Below are 16,513 nucleotides of genomic sequence, written 5' to 3'. Positions count from 1 at the left end.
AAGAAATGAAAGAAAGGCAGTGGGAAAAAATTAAAAAAGCAGACATTGGGTACAATACGCCAATGGATAGATGTTAGCCTGTACAACCAAGTGAGAAATGAAAAAGATTCCCAAGTTCTCTAGAAGAAATTAGAGAATATGTACGAGGCTACAAACGCTCAAGGTAAAGTGTTCATGATTTGTAAAGTCATGAACTTAAAGTTGTCAGAGGGGCGATCGGTTACACAACACCTAAACGATTTTGAAGGACTTGTAACTGAGTTAGCAGTTAGCGGTATGTCCTTAGATGATGAGATGCAAGCATGCCTACTGTTGGGATCTCTACTGGATAGTTGGGATACTCTTGTGGTATCATTGAGTAACTCAGCTCCAAATGGTGTGGTAATAATGTCTATGATAAAGAATAGACTACTCAATGAAGAACTACGAAGAAGAGATGTTGCCAGTACCAGTTCACAAGCCCTTGTCACAGAGAATAGGGGCTGGAGCAAGAGTAGATGTCCAAGGCATAAAAGGTCACGTGGAAGATCCAAGTCCAGAGAAATGAGAAAGTGTTATCATTGCGGCAAGGAAGGTCATCTCAAAAGGAATTGCCGTTTACTCAAACAGGATAATGTAAACCGAAGACACGAGAATGATAGAAATACATCTGCTACAGTCTCAGTAGAAGATGGTGAGGTGACTTTAGTCACTCATGATGCAGATTGCTGTCATGTTGGAGATGTAGATACCAAGTGGATAGTAGACTCCGGTGCTTCATACCACTGTGTTCCAAAAAAGCGAATACTTTTCCACTTATAAAGTAGGAGATTTTGGCACTATTAGAATGGGAAATAATAGTGTCTCGCAAATGGTGGGAATCGGTGATGTCTGCATAAAGACAAGTGTCGGGTGCACATTAATACTTAAAAATGTGAGACATATTCCTGATCTTCGGTTGAACCTATTGTCTGTCAGTGTACTGGATAAGGAAGCCTATCACCACCATACAGGTGACGGTAACTGGAAACTCACCAAATGGTCTTTGGTGGTGGTGAGAGGAAAATTATGTTGCTCGCTGTATAAGACGCACGCAACAATATGTGCGGGTCAATTGAATACAGTTGTAGATGATGCTTCACCAAATTTGTGGCTTAGGCGGCTGGCGCATGTTAATGAGAAAGGGTTGAATATGTTGGTTAAGAAGTCCCTTATCCCATTAGCCAAAGGTAAAATAAACCCTTGTGATCATTGTTTATTTGGGAAGCAACATCGTGTCTCATTTCAGAAAAGCTCTAGATGAAGAGACAATAAGTTAGAGTTGGTACACTCTGACGTATGTGGTCCCATGGAGGTAGAATCACTTAGAGGAAGTAGATACTTTCTAACCTTCATTGATGATTTCTCACGAAAAGCATGGATATATTTGTTGCGCATAAAGGACCAAGTATTCAAGCACTTTCAGCAATTCCATGCGATGGTGGAAAGGGAGGCTGGAGTGGCTTTAAAGTGTTTGCGCACGGATAATGGTGGTGAATACATCTCTAAGGAGTTTAGAGATTATTGTAGTCAGCACGGTATCAGGCATGAAAAGATAGTTCCTGGTACGCCTCAACACAACGGCATTGCTGAACGGATGAATCACACCATTATTGAAAGAGTCAGATCCATGCTCAAAATGGCCAACATACCTAAGCCATTTTGGGGAGAAGCTGTCAATACTGCTGTCTACCTAATCAACCGACTACCTTCAGCACCTTTGGATTTTGATATCCCAGAGAAGGTCTGGACAGGTAGAAATATTTCATACTCTCACCTGAGGGTATTTGGCTATAAGGCATTTATGCATGTTCCGAAGGAGCAGAGATCAAAGCTTGATGACAAGTCAGTTCCTTGCACTTTTATCGGTTATGGAGACGAAGAGTTTGGCTACAGGTTATGGGACCCAGTGAAAAAGAAAGTTGTCCAGAGCCGAGACGTAGTATTCCACGAGAATGAGATCGTGGCAGATACAACTTATGAAGAATCCACAAGTGATGGTGTTGTTGATATTACACCAGGAAGCATTCCTACAGATGATGTCATGAGAGGAGGAATGCCAGAATTAGAACGGGAAGAAGAAGAGCCAATCATGGGGGATTAAGAGACGATTGGAGATGATAACAGTGATGCAGACGGTGTTGAGCAGGGGGAGCCAGAGAACCCCATTCCACCAGAAGGAGTTGAACATCAGTTAAGAAGGTCAACCAGAGAACGCCAACCATTTACAAGGTACCCTAGTTCTAGTTACATTTTGATTACTGATGAGGGGGAGCCAGAGAGCTTCCAAGATGTGCAATCTTGCAAAGACAGAGATTGTTGGACAAAGGCCATGCAAGAGGAGATGAATTCTTTGAAAAAGAATGATACATATGAGCTGGTGAAACTTTCAAAAGGGAAGAGAACATTCAAGAACAAATGGGTGTACAAAATGAAGAAAGATGATGGCAACCTAGTGAGATACAAAGCTCAATTGATCGTCAAAGGCTTTACTCAGAGAAAGGTATTGACTTTGATGAGATATTTTCACCAGTTGTGAAAATGAGTTCTATTCAAGTTGTGCTAGGTCTAGTAGCCAGTTTGAATCTTGAATTAGAACAGCTTGATGTCAAGACCGCATTCTTGCATGGGGATCTAGAGGAAGAAATCTATATGGAACAACTAGAAGGTTTCAAGGTCAAGGGAAAAGAGGACATGGTTTGTCGCTTGAAGAAGAGCTTGTACGGGTTGAAACAAGCACCGTGACAATGGTATTAAAAAGTTTGATTCTTGCATGGGGATCTAGAGGAAGAAATCTATATGGAACAACCAGAAGGTTTCAAGGTCAAGGGAAAAGAGGACATGGTTTGTCGCTTGAAGAAGAGCTTGTACGGGTTCAAACAAGCACCGCGACAATGGTATTAAAAAGTTTGATTCTTTAATGGTGAATCAAGGATACAAAAGGACAGATGCAGATCCTTATGTATATGTCCAAAAATTCCCTGATGGTAAATTTATCATCCTTCTCTTATATGTTGATGATATGCTAATCATTAGACCAGATGCACACATGGTTGGTAGGTTAAAAAGTGATTTGTCAAATGCATTTGACATGAAAAGATTTAGGATCGGCAAGGCGAATTCTTGGAATGGAGATTATCCGAGACAGAAATTCCTGCAAGTTATGGTTATCACAGGAAAAATATATTGAACGAGTTCTAGAGAAGTTCAATATGAAGAATGCTAAACCAGTTAGCACTCCACTTGCCGCTCACTTCAAGTTGAGTAAGAAATCCTACCCATCAACAAAGAAAGAAAAAAAAGATATGCCAAAAGTTCCATATTCCTCAGTGGTCGGAAGTTTGATATACGCAATGGTGTGTACGAGACCAGATATCGCTCATGCAGTTGGCGTTGTGAGTCGATTTCTGTCAAATCCCCAGAAGACACATTGGGAAGCAGAGAAGTGGATCTTCAGATACCTGAGAGGAACTTCAAAGTTATGTTTAACTTTTGGAGGTGAAAAGCTTGCACTTGTTAGTTACATAGATGCAGATATGGCCGGAGATCTTGATGAAAGAAAATCTACATCAGGATACCTATTTACATTCTTAGGGGGAGTTATTTCATGGCAGTCGAGATTACAAAAATGCGTTTTGATATCAACAACCGAAGTAGAGTACTTTGCAGCAACGGAAGCTAGAAAGAAATGCTTTGGTTAAAGCGATTTTTTCAAGAATTGGGTGTGCAACAGGAAGAATATATAGTTTATTGTGATAGTCAAAGTGCATTAGACTTGAGCAAAAATACTATGTATCATACACGGACGAAGCACATTGATGTAAGATATCATTGGCTTAGATTTGCTATTGAAGAGAAGCAGTTCTAGTTACGAAAGATTCACACAGACAAAAATGCTGCGGATATATTGACAAAGGTCGTTCCGAAGGAGAAGTTCGAACTGTGAGTCAAAGCGGCAGGAATGGAGAGTCCCACCATGTAGTCGGGAGGGGGAGAATTGTTGTAGGTCCCTCCGACATGTGGGACACATACAAATTTAAAGAAAGAAAAAAAAAAGGGGAAAGACACGTTTTTTTTTCTTTGTTTAAAGAAGGCTACTCGAAGATGGATACGTTAATTGCACGCAGTCAATGGACGCATTGATTAACGCATCCCCTTCTCCTATAAATAGGAGAAGTTTTCCCTCAATAAATTGTACAAAACAAAACGAAGAAGTCTACATAGTTAAGTGTAGAGAAAATTTTAGGAAGGGTTCCTAAAATTGGGAAAGAGAGAAAATATTGAGGATTATAATTTTTTGGGGTGTTTTTTGGAAACACTTAGAGTACCACTATTTTTGTAATCTCTTTTGTACCTACTATTTTTAATAGTAGAAGAATTATTTGGAGTTTTATCCCGTGGACGTAGCTCATAACAGTTAAGGGGTGAACAACGTAAATCTCGGTGTCCTCATTTTTCATCTGGCATTTACGGTAATTATTTAATTTTTTTACTGTGATTATTATTTCTAGTGGATTCGGTCATCAATATCCAATACGTAATTATTGGAGGTAAATGTGGTAATAGCAATTTAAATCTTTATCGGCGTTATTAACTTTTATCGCCGGTAATTTTATTTTACTTCTACCACCAGCATTTTTCCGCCGGCCCCACTCGGGATCAGTTATAGTCCCAACAACAAGAAGCATTGGCATTACAACCTTATTTTCAACCTTGTAACTATTCCATTTTGTCAAAAAATCTATTATAAAAAATTATTAAAGTTTTTCATCAAACACTATATATATGATAGTGATTTTTACATATTTTTATACATGTAATAATAGTAACTAAAAATATTGAATTTTTATATTATCTTTGTAAAAATTAATAAAAAATATATGAAAAAAATTATAAACAATCATTCTAACGGGAACGTGCATCGTATGTTCTTGAACACTAGTATAGTATAAATAGATTTATTTCTTTTTGTTAAAGTTACAGCTACAGCTCCATTGAAGAAATTGATGCAAGTGTTGTTGATAGTTTTTGGAGGTATTTGTTAAAGTCATTTAGATTTTGTTGTAGTCAAGAAGTAGTTGAACTACCTTGCTTTTAGGTAGGTTTGGTGAACAACCTTCCTTGACTTATGGAAGGTTGGTGAACAAACTTTAGACTAGCTCTACTATAAATGTTTACATTATGCTGTAATGGAAAATATAAGAAGTGAATATTTGTTTCTTCACACTTACAAAATCTACAGCTTTTTTCATTTTCTGCAGAATTTCCTTCTCTTCCTTAATTTTCTGCTCTTCTGAACCAACAAGTGGTATCAGAGCAACCTTGATCTCAAAGGGCTGTGTGTGTGTTTGAGTGAAAATCATAGAGAAAGCCACTAAATAAACCAGAATTTGTGAAGTTTTTCTGTTTATTTGCTTTTCTGCAAATGGCTTCCAGCAGCATGTCTCTTTCACCACCTCATTTTAATGGGGAAAACTATCATGTTTGGTCTGTGAAGATGAGAGCTTATTTCAAGGGGCTTGGATTATGGCAGTATGTGGAGGAAAACAGAGTACTTCCACCTCTTAATCAAAATCCAACCCTTCAGCAGATTAGACAACATGAAGAAGAGGTTGCTAAGGCTCCAAAAGCTCTGTCCTATATCCATGCAGCTGTTGCAGATCCTATCTTCACCAAGATTATGACATGTGAGACAGCACATGAAGCTTGGGAGAAGTTAAAAATTGAGTATCATGAATCTGAAAAAACTAGACAGATGCAGATATTCAATTTAAGAAAAGAATTTGAAATGTTGAAAATGAAGGACAATGAAAAGGTGAAAGATTACATTGATAGAGTTATGAAAATTGTAAACCAAATTCGATTGTTGGGAGAAGAGTTAGAAGAGAAGAGAATTGTGGAGAAAGTTATGGTGACTCTCCCTGAAAAATTTGAAGCCAAGATTTCTTCTCTTGAAGAAACTTGGGACATGTCACAAATATCCTTAAATGTGCTTTCAAATGCTCTAAAAGCTGTAGAACAAAGAAAAGCCTATAGGGAAGAAGAAACCATTAGAGAGAAGGCTCTTGTTGTGACTCATAAAACAAAAATGCAAGAAGGAGGTTCAAGAGGCCAGCAAACTGACAGAAAACCAAAAATGAAGAAGAATTTCAAAAAAAATTGGAGGAAGGACAGATTTCCACCTTGTCCACATTGCAAAAAAACAAACCACACTGAGAACTACTGCTGGTTCAGACCTGGAGCTCAATGTAAGGTTTGTAAGCAATTTGGTCACACCGAGAAAGTTTGTTCTACAAACCAGAATCAACAAACACAAGCCCATCATGCACAAGTCACCGAAAATTCTGAAAAGTATGAAGAACAACTATTTGCTGCAAATGAAATTGAAAAATGTGGTATCTCAATTGAAGCTAAAGAAGCATGGCTTGTTGATAGTGGCTGCACTAACCACATGACACCAAACTTGGTGAATTTCGATAGCTTGGATACAAACTATTCTTCAAAAGTCAGACTTGGAGATGGTAGGCTTGTTGATGTCAAAGGCAAAGGAGATGTGATTGTACAAACTCCTTCAAGTACAAAGCTTGTTTCCAATGTTCTTTACGTACCGAAACTAAATCAAAGCTTGTTTTCGGTTGGTCAATTGCTGGATAAGAATTACATTTTGCTATTTAAAGATAAAACTTGTGAAATAAGTGATCCTTCTGGCTCAAAGTTATTTGCTGTCAAAATGAAACGGAGAAGCTTTCCTCTAAATTTAAGAGACTTCGAAGAAGAATCTTGCTTGAGTCATAAAGAAGAATCTGATTTGTGGCATAAGAGACTTGGTCACACCAATCTCAATTCATTAAAATTGCTCCAATCCAAGAAGTTAGTTGATGATTTGCTATCTATAGTTGAAGAAGACAGCAGTATATGTGAAATATGTCAGTTAGGCAAACTCAGCCAAACACCATTTCCATCTGATCAAGCATGGAGAGCTTCTATGAAACTTGAATTAATACACACTGATGTGTGTGGCCCTATGAGTGTCTCATCTTACAATGGCAGCAAGTATTTTCTATTGTTTATTGATGACTACACCAGATTCTGGTGGGTATATTTCCTCCAATTCAAATCTGAAGTTTTCAAAATGTTCTTGAAGTTTAAATCAATGGTAGAGAATCAAGTTGGCTTCCCAATCAAGATTTTAAGAGCTGATAATGGGGCTGAATTTACATCCAATCAATTCAAGCAATATTTGCAAGAAGCAGGCATTCACCATCAATTAACAGTAGCTTACACACCTCAACAAAATGGTGTAAGTGAAAGAAAGAATCGATCTGTGATGAATATAGCGAGATGTCTCTTGTTTGAGAAAAATCTACCCAAAGTTCTTTGGGCTGAAGCTGTAAACATTGCTGTATATCTTCAAAATCGGCTTCCAACCAAAGCTATTGATGGAAAAACTCCTTTCGAAAGCTGGTTTGGAGTTAAACCATCGGTAGGTCATCTCAAAATCTTTGGAAGCATATGTTTTTCATTTATTCCAAATGCAAAAAGAGGGAAATTGGATCAACGAGCTGAAAAGGGAATTTTAGTAGGCTACAGCAGTGAATCGAAAGCCTACAGAATTTTGAATCCTGTTACTAAACAGGTGTATGTCAGCAGGAGTGTCAAATTTGATGAGAAAGGTGAATGGGATTGGAGTAAAATGGAACCAGAAAATTCTAAATCAGTTCTTGATTTTCAGCAAGAGCAAGAACTTCCAGTTGACAATGAAGAAGAATCAGATGAAGATGATTATGCAATTAGAGGGACTAGATCCCTAGATGAAATTTATAGCAGATGTAATGTTGTCTCACTTGAACCAACTCAGGTGGATGAAGCCTTAAAATTGCCTGAGTGGAGAGCTGCCATGGAGGAGGAGTTGAAGATGATTATGAAAAACGAAACATGGATTTTAGTTCCTAGACCATTGAATAAGCATGTAATTGGAACTAAATGGGTATTCAAATTGAAATTAAATTCTGATGGCTCCATCAATAAGCACAAAGCAAGATATGTTGTTAAAGGCTACGCTCAACATCAAGGGGTTGATTTTACAGAAACCTTTGCACCAGTTGCAAGATTTGACACTATTAGATTGATTTTGGCACTAGCAGCAAGTGAAGGTTGGCAAGTCTTTCAATTGGATGTGAAATCAGCTTTCTTAAATGGTTCTTTGAAGGAAGAAGTGTATATTGAGCAGCCTCAAGGTTTTAATGATGGAAGCAATAGAGTGTGTTTGTTGAAGAAAGCACTCTATGGTTTAAAACAGGCCCCAAGGGCCTGGTATGCCAAGATTGATCATTACTTACTGAATTTGGGTTTTAAACGAAGCTTGAATGAGGCAACACTTTACGTAACTCAATAAGGAAGTGATGTGCTTATCGTTTCTGTGTATGTTGACGATCTACTTGTCACAGGCAACAATTTACAATTAATTCAAGAATTCAGATTGAAGATGCAGCAGGTTTTTGAGATGAATGATCTTGGCTTAATGTGTTATTTCCTTGGGATTGAAATTTCTCAAGATGAGCAAGGGATTTTTATTTCACAAAAGAAATTTGCTTGGGAGCTGCTTAAAAGGTTTGAACTTAGCAAATGCAAACCAGTGAGTACACCTACAGCCCATGGAATAAAATTGCAAAAGGATGATGGTTCTCACTCTATAGATGCTTCAACTTATAGGAGCATGGTTGGTTCTTTGCTGTATTTATCTGTAACAAGACCAGATATCATGTTTGCAACAAATTTACTGTCGAGATTCATGAATTCTCCAACAGAAAACCATCTTACAGCAGCCAAACGAGTTTTGAGATATGTGCAAGGGACTGCTGAATTTGGTTTGTTTTATAGAAGATTAAATGGTGTGAAGTTGTTGGGGTTCTCAGACAGTGATTGGGCTGGGTCATTGGATGATATGAAGAGCACTACTGGTTTTTGTTTTTCACTTGGTTCTGCTGTCATTTGCTGGGGAACAAGAAAGCAAGCTTCAGTCGCTCAATCAACTGCAGAGGCAGAGTATGTTGTAGCATCTGCTACTGTAAATCAAGCTATTTGGTTGAGAAAGGTGTTAGTGGATCTGAATTTTCAGCTAGAAAATCCAACTAAAATACTTTGTGACAATAAATCAGCTGTTGCTATGGTTAAGAATCCAATTTTCCATGGAAAAACCAAACATATAAAAATCAAGTACCATGCAATTCGTGAAGCTGAAAAGGAAAATGAAATTCAGATTGTTCATTGTAGTTCTGAAGACCAAACAGCAGATATTTTCACCAAGGCATTGCAAAAACCAAGATTTGAATTTCTTAGGAATGGACTTGGTGTTTGTCTCAACTCTTGCATCAAGGAGGAGTGTTAAAGTTACAGCTATAGCTCCATTGAAGAAATTGATGCAAGTGTTGTTGATAGTTTTTGGAGGTATTTGTTAAAGTCATTTAGATTTTGTTGTAGTCAAGAAGTAGTTGAACTACCTTGCTTTTAGGTAGGTTTGGTGAACAACCTTCCTTGACTTATGGAAGGTTGGTGAACAAACTTTAGACTAGCTCTACTATAAATGTTTACATTATGCTGTAATGGAAAATATAAGAAGTGAATATTTGTTTCTTCACACTTACAAAATCTGCAGCTTTTTTCATTTTCCGCAGAATTTCCTTCTCTTCCTTAATTTTCTGCTCTTCTAAACCAACACTTTTGTTTTTAAAGAACATAAATTAGGGTTTACAGTGATCACTAATACATTGATGTAGGGTTTACAGTTTGATCCGAAAACCATGTCTGATTTGCCATTTGCGTCGTCATTCTATCTCTCTTTATCTCAATCTTGCTTGCCTCTTTGCTTATAATAGACGAACTCTAAAAGGAAGTTAAAGCTTCAAGCTTTGAGCAGAGAGGCAAGAGATGTTGTACATAATCGGTCTGGGACTAGGGAATGAGAAGGACATCGCCATTAGATGCTTAGAAGCAGTAAAAAAAATGCGAGAAAGTTTACATGGCAGTGTACGCTTCTCTCCTCTCCTCTCCTTTGGCATCTTCGGAGATGGACTTTTTACTTTACTACTTGTTTACGAAAAGTATTTATTCTTAGTTTGGAGTAATTCAATTTCTCTGTCTCTGGTTTGAATCTAATCAAATGAATGTCCTTTTGTACAAAATCCATTATTAAAAATTAAAGCATAGGAAATGTGAACAGTTTCAGTATCCACTGAGACTGAACTCTAATGTTTGTCCTTTCTTTCTCACTTTTTATTATTTATTATATTCACTAACTTGTTGATTTGCAATAGACAGAATGACAAGTATGCAACAAGAACAAGAACAGTAAAATCTTTGTAAGTTCCCTTAACTTTCTCTTTCCCTGAAGGAGACATTCGAGTTCTTTTTCTACTCTTCTTATGACATTGACTCTCTTTTTTCTCTCTATATAAAGTTCACATCAAGACTCACTATATATTCACTCTCAATAAAAATCTCTTATTTTGGTTTCATGGAAAAGAAGTAGAAGGATCACAAAATTTCTTCAGCTAATAACCAAAAATCTGATTCAAATGACTTGCTGGTGTGAAACCTTCGATTTTCTTTCCTAATTTTCTCAAGCGGGTCTTTCTTTTTTCTTCTTTATTTTTATGTTTACGAGATCAAATCAAATTGTTGTTTCTTTGAAGTTTAAACCTTTATATACTTCTAACTAGTAGGGTGTGGGCCTTCATTATCCTCGATCTTTATTTATTTATCTTTTTTTATTGTATCCTTTTGCTTGTTTTCTATTGAAAGAGTTCACAGAATGTAATAGTAGAGTTTTATGTTTTATGTTATTAGATATGATAAATGGCTTCAACTAATTTATCTTAGTAATGCGTTTTAACTTAAATGGGAAAAATAAAAACATAATCGTTGTAAAAGAATTCCTTCCAATTTCTTGCTCAGATATCATAGGGTGTTTCTTTTGAAGAAAAAAAAAAAAAAAAAGAAATGCTACCATTTTAGTAGTTTGTAATTACATCTCTTGATAAAGAAAATGAAAATGATCTTCTAAATTTTAACCTAACTAGAAAGGCATTCAAAACCATGCCAAGATTTTTAAGTATATTGACCTCATTCTCCCATTCTTTCCAGGGAAAGAAAAAATAAGAAAATCCTATATCAAATTACAGTATACTGAAATGACATCCATGGGAAAGATAATTAAACCACAAAAGAGTGTGGTAATGCATATTGTACAGATTCAAACTCTGGTTGTTATTCTTGGAACAAAAAGAAGAGTGTATGCATTAGTATGAATTTCACCATATGATGCTGCAGTTACAAGAAGTAAGAAATATTAACTAGCATATTTCACAATCATAAAACTAAATTTAGATTTCTGAAAATGAAAAGCTTACCTAAAAAGCAAAGTGTATGCAATCCAAGTTCACGATTTATTCGCATCTTCTCATAAAAGCTATCAAGTCTCCATGTATCATTGAAAAAGGGTATTGAGACAACACAAATTCTAATTGCATTCATCACAGATGCATTATGTACTACTTTGACATTAACCCCCAATGTGTTTGCTCGAACAACAAGATCTGAATGTGTTTTAGCTCTTAATTCCAAATCAAATTATCCAAATAAGTAATGTATAAATTAGAGTATACCTAAAAACAATTTCAATAAAATTAAAGCATAAAATAAAAAACTTTACAGTACAACAACAAAATCCAAACCCAAGTAAAATTCAATAGATAGAATAACCAAAAGGATCTCCAACAAGAAGGAAAGCCACATCAGACACACGAGTCTCTCATAATATATCATCAGCCTTTTCTTCTACCATCTCTCTATCAGCAATGGTGATTCATTTCCCATACAAATTTTCCTACAAAGAAAATTAACATTTACGTATCTAAATGAAAAGACATGAAAAAATACATTAAAATTAGAAAAACGAGAGATTTAAATAAGTACGAGAGTAGAAAGTCCCATCTCCAGAGAAGTCGAAGGAGTGGAGAGAAGTGTAAGCTTCCATGTAAACTTTCTCGCACTTTTTTTTTTTTTTTAACTTCTTCTAAGCCTCTGATGGTAATATCCTTCTCATCCCTTAATCCCAGACCGATTATGTACAACATCTCTTGCCTCTCTTGATAGTTCTTATTTTTATAGTTTTTCAATATAGTTTTTATTATGATTTTTAATATTTTTAATTACTTTAATTAGTTTTTGTTTAGATTTATTTATGTTTTTAATTAAGTTTCCTTGATTCTTGACTTGAAGTATTTTTAAGAAAATAGCCAAAATTTACATAATTGAACCCTGCTTCTTGGTAGTACCTTGGGATCTATAATCTTTTTGGGTTCAACTCCAACTATTACAACCTTCTGGCAATTATACTTCCCCAGGACTATATGGCCTCTTGGTATAACCTTTAGTGGCGCCTGGTTGCTCAGCCCCTATTGGCCAATCATCTCAAAAGGGATAATCAGGCCACCAACAAAACTTTACCAAAAGCACCAATGGGAAGCTCAAGTATAATTTTTGTTCTATAATCCATCTACTATTTCTCTTAGATGTTATTATCTTATTGGATATGAACTTTTTAGTAAAATCATTTCCTTTTGTTGAGGATACGTGTCAGTAGAAATGTTCATCTGTGGACTGCAATTGGGCAATTGCAATCACTACAAGAAAATAACTTTTTACTGATAAAAATACAGTCAAAAAATTTTTGTTGGAATTTACCGACAAAATACCATCAAAATACCGACTAAATTTAATTTATTGAAAAATAAAACTTTTTGAAAAGATTATGACAATTTTGTAGGTATTGTATAGGCAATTAGCAACAAAATAATTTTTGGCGCAAATATGTCGGGAATTTAAATTTCAAAAATTATCAATATTATTTAATGACGATTTACCCACAAATCAGAAAGAAATTTTTTTTTTTAAATTACCGACAAAATATTTTGTCGGTATTCTTATATCATCAAAATAGCGACAATTGATTTTTTTGGTAACTTCGGGGTTGAAAGTAATTTTATAGGGTTAGTCTCTAATTTCCTATTTCCCCCCATTTCTCGTCCCAGCAATATCGTTCTTCTTCTTCTTCCTCTTCTTATTCTTCTCACTCTTGCTCTCCAACTTTGTCTCGAGCTCTAATGAAAAGGTAATTTAATATTATTTTCTTCAATTTTCGCTTCCTTTTCTTCTTCTCCTAATTTCTTGTTTCCATCTTGTGAGTTCTAAGATTTTTTTTTTTTTCACCAAATTTTTGAGTTGGCGACTGTTTCAGATTGCCAGTACTGGATCTTCACAAGAATTGAGAATTTATTCTTGTTTTACATGCATGCTTGTCTCATTAGATTTTCTTTATTTTTTTATTGTAATAAAATTTTTTATTTTGTTTACTCTTACTAACATGCAAGCTGATATTCTTATTAAATTGTGTTGGGAAAATCGCTATTTTTCCGCCCTTCGGATCGGCTTCAAGCAGGAACAAATGAAAAATTAAAGAGAACACGATAGTTTAACGTGGAAAACTCCCCAAGTGGAGAAAAACCATGACCGTTGCCAAATGACAACCAAGAAAAATATTCACAATGCGGCAAATTGTTACAACCACAATTACAAAATATTTTTCTACCCGACACCCTCAAAACACCCCAAATATTTTATACTCCAAGGGACTCCAAGAGAATTGCTCTAAATCCCTAATATAAAACACATTCAAGTATTTTTGGTGTGTTTTGGTGTGTTTAGAAACCTAAACATTGGTTCCTTTTTATAGTCAATCCACCACCCTCCATAAGCTCTTCTCCCCGATGTGGGATTGAGCAAATTTGTTTTTTTTTTTTTTTTTTTTCAACAAAGGCGGCTAATAATCTCCACCTTGAAAATAAAATAAAAAAAAAACAACATTGTCTACTACCGACAATCATAATTCTTATCGTCAAGAATTATCATACTCCACCATAAAAAAGTATCGTCACTTGGAACCACTTTACCGACTCCAAGAATTTTCCATTGGCCATGTCGGATCCCGCTAATAGTTTATGGTGCGACCCTCCTGTTGACTTTTTCGAGAGTTCATTAGCCATCGACATATTTTTTTTCCACCACACACTTTGCATCAACTGTCAACCAATGCCGTGCGCATTTCAGTGGACCAGCTACCAATAATCCGTCCTCTTACATGGCATCTCAACGGGTAGCAATCATGCCATGAGAACACACATCTCTCAATTACAAAGAGAACACATCATCTCCTTCGCCACAGGAGATCACATTGGCAGCAACAATGTTAGAGCTTCTAGCCGAATCAGCTCCACCGTTCGGGCAATCCTTCCTCACGTGTCCAGTTTGACCACAACCCCAGCAGACAACCTTCCTCTTTCCGGAGCTTTTCTTCTTTTTCCTGGTACCGACAGATAAAGCTGAATCCTCATATGATTTATTTTCCATTTCATTCAGTCTTCTCTCCTCAGTGATGAGCTTACTAACCACATCCGCATACACCACTTCCTTACTACCATATTTCAGAACAGGTTTCATAAGCTCATATGTCCAAAGAACTGACAAGATGAGTCGGAGAGCTTTATCTTCATCTTCGGTTTGCACTCCAAGAGTTTCTAATTCAGAGACGATGCTGTTAAGAACACTCAGGTGATCTGACAGCTTTGTACCTTCCGCCATTTTCAACGTATGAAATTGCTCCTTCAAATATAACTTGTTGGATATATTTTTTCCCTGGTACAATTCTTCCAGTTTCTCCCACAACTCCTTTGTCGTAGACAATCCAAGCACATTAGCAAGAACATTTTTTGCTAGACACATGCGAATTTGACTTGCCGCTTTGATATCCAGCTCCTCCCATTCTTCATCGCTAATCTTAGATTTTTTTGAGTCTCTACTGCCATTGTCTTTTCCTGAATTCTTTCCGCTGACTGGTTTACTCTGTAAAACCTTATGCAGTCCAGACTGAATCAACACGTCTTTGACTTGCACTTGCCACAGTGCAAAATTCATTCTCCCGTCAAATTTCTCAATCTCACATCTGATAGCCGACATGCTTACTTGTGCTTATAACAGTGAACCCAATAATTAATGAAGTAAACCGATTCGGCAATACTCAGGAAAGACCACAATGATCTCCTAGACAGTATTACCATTCCACGTAAAAATCCCAGTTGGGCGGAGGGGTCACAAGTGGTCCCACTTAAAATCTGGCCTTCTAGACAGAAGTTACGTGCACGGTATATTATCAGAACTTTTGTACCAGAATAACTTCAATAATTATCGTCAGGACCTTCACCATCGGTACTCAAGCACACCAAAGCAAAGCTCCACCCGCTTCAAGACTTCCAAAACTCCACTTGCTTTTAAAATAATTTTTAACAACAGTATTTCTGATGTGGAAGATCAGAATAAGCCGCAACCACAGAGCATACTTATAATTTAAATTACAAGAAATTATTTTAACATTAAAAGCGTAGCCTAACAACCAAGGCTCTGATACCACTTGTTGGGAAAATCGCTATTTTCCCGCCCTTCGGATCGACTTCAAGTAGGAACAAATGAGAAAATAAAATAATGACTGAGAAATTAAAGAGAACACGATAGTTTAACGTGGAAAACTCCCCAAGTAGAGAAAAACCACGACCGTTACCAAATGACAACCAAGAAAAATAGTCACTATGCGGCAAATTGTTACAACCACAATTACAAAATATTTTTCTACCCGACACCCTCAAAACACCCCAAATATTTTATACTCCAAGGGACTCCAAGAGACTTACTCTAAATCCCTAATATAAAACACATTCAAGTATTTTTGATGTGTTTAGAAACCTAAACATTGGCTCCTTTTTATAGCCAATCCACCACCCTCCATAAGCTCTTCTCCCCGATATGGGATTGAGCAAATTTTTTTTTTTTTTTCAACAAAGGCGGCTAACAAATTATACTCATTCTGTGATCATCTTATCTTGTCTGTGGGTAAGTAGGTCGTTTCCTTGCTGAGCTGACCAAGCAGGTGTTCTCTGATCTTTCTTTAAGTAAATATCAGGTGTTTCCTTGATCTGTTTATAGATGAATTTTTATGCACAACGTTATTCTATTTTGTTTAATAGCCATGGTCTTGGATTCATTATTTAACACTTAAGAGCACTTAGAATCAGTTAGTTAGACAATAGAATCTTGAATTGGACATGTTTTTCTTTTCCCCATTTTGGTTTTTCTATGACCAAGGGCAGGGGGTTACAATTCTTACATGATTCATAGACTATCTTTGGCACAAAAAGTTATTCAAAGATATTGTTGTGTTATATTTTTTAAAAAAAATTTGAGAGCTTGCTTTTGTTGGTACTATTATGTCAGACACTCTTAACTTAATCTGGTTATTAATAGTCAGGCAACTAGCACGTTACATAATTTGGTATGAAAATTTGAAAATTTGTGCGATGTGTTCTGCATAATTTCTTGGGATATTATT

Source organism: Jatropha curcas, chromosome 3 (assembly GCF_041381405.1).
Source record: "Jatropha curcas cultivar XTBG-Jc1 chromosome 3, XTBG_Jcur_1.0, whole genome shotgun sequence".
Taxonomy (NCBI): domain Eukaryota; kingdom Viridiplantae; phylum Streptophyta; class Magnoliopsida; order Malpighiales; family Euphorbiaceae; genus Jatropha; species Jatropha curcas.
This window is presented reverse-complemented; position numbering follows the sequence as displayed.